This window comes from Rhinopithecus bieti, unplaced genomic scaffold (genome assembly GCF_001698545.2).
Source record: "Rhinopithecus bieti isolate Rb0 unplaced genomic scaffold, ASM169854v2 scaffold_12513, whole genome shotgun sequence".
Classification (NCBI taxonomy): Eukaryota; Metazoa; Chordata; class Mammalia; order Primates; family Cercopithecidae; genus Rhinopithecus; species Rhinopithecus bieti.
The window spans coordinates 1-1,369 of NW_016885101.1; the positions used below are offsets into that span (position 1 = coordinate 1).

The 1,369-nt window shown below is 66.5% G+C and overlaps 1 long non-coding RNA gene across 1 annotated transcript; it reads right to left on the bottom strand.

The window, feature by feature from the left end:
* Window positions 1–10: 10 nt before the first annotated feature.
* Window positions 11–1,301, bottom strand: LOC108525830 (uncharacterized). Its single transcript, XR_001884353.1, has 3 exons — window positions 1,042–1,301; window positions 778–956; window positions 11–181 (listed from the first exon to the last, which is right to left on the bottom strand). It is a non-coding gene; the product is annotated as an uncharacterized LOC108525830 (long non-coding RNA).
* Between the last annotated feature and the right edge of the window lie 68 nt (window positions 1,302–1,369).

Here is a 1,369-nt window from a genome sequence, read left to right on the forward strand (position 1 = left end):
GATACCACCTGCCAGCACCGCTGGAGGGTCAGTGAGGAGCCCGGGAGCCTGGCCCACCCCAGCCCCATGCGCCACACACCTGGGTGGTTATGTCCCAGCCGTCCTCCAGGCCCACCAGCACAGAGGAGCCTGAATCCAGGAGCTCCACCACCAGCACAGACACCTGCAGCAGCTTGTGGATCTGCAGGGACAGGCGGCCTCAGCACCTCTGGGACCCACCGCCCTCCCGCCTCGCCACTCACCAGGCTAGAGACCCGCACGTCCACAGGCACCGGAGAGGCAGGCCCTGCCCACAGCCCTCTGACCCCTGTATGTGGGCACAGTACTGGACCGACAGCTTGCTCTGGGCATGCCAACCACCGCCGCCTCCAGCCTGCTGGCCACAGCCCACTCCCTTCCAAGCCCTCTAGGACCGAGGGACGTCCCTGTCCCTCAAGACACCCAGTGGCCCCATCTTCAGTGTTCACCGAGCCAGCGTCCTGTCAGTACCCACCCCACAAGAATGCAGCAGAGGCCCAGAACCATAAACCGCATCCCCGTGTGGTCATCGGCCCACCTGGGCCCAGCAAGCTGCTCCGACACACCCATGCCCAGGCCCTGGCCACTCTCACTGCCAGCTGCCTTCCAGGCCCAGAGCCGGGGTGGGAAGTGGCTGTCACCTCCTCCTTCCAGTGCTCCACACTCTCAGACAAGCAAACCTAGACCCGTCCACTTGGCTCTAGCCAAGGGATAGGCCCAGCACCAAGGTGGGCAGAGGGACAGGGGCAGTGCGGAGACCTGGATCAGCCACTCCGAGTCTTCCAGCGAGCGCAGGAAGGAGGCTGGGCTGGGCTCAGCAGCGGGGCAGCCTGGGACACATGCCTTCAGCAGCTTCTTGAAGCTAGCCTTCACCTGCCGTGCCTCAAATACCTCAATGGGCACCAGCTCCCACTGCTGTAGGGGTCTGGCCGCACACCCTGAAAAGAACCCGGCCGAGCACCATGAGACACGTGAGGCCCCAAGCCCCTGCCCAGCCCCACCCGCACGCCCCAGCCCAGTCACCTTAAGCTGGGCTTTGTCCCCAAGGATGTAGAGGGCTGCTCGCTGCGGCCGCAGGAAGCCCGGGTCGGGAGGGCCCCGTTGGCCTGGGGTGGGGCCAGTGCGTCTCTGCCAGCCAGCCGGGAGCCCACATCGGTGCCAAGGCCACTGCTGCGCCCACTGGTCCGGACACTGCCCCACTTACCTGTGGAGAAGACGCCAGGTAAGCACCCGAGGGTGGCCAGGGCACCACTTACCTGGGGCTGCCTGGGCCTGGCCTCCAGGGAGGGGTTGAGCTCCCAGGGCAGGGGTGGTTGGCAGGACCCCGGCAGGGCCGTGCGAGAGGAGGGCT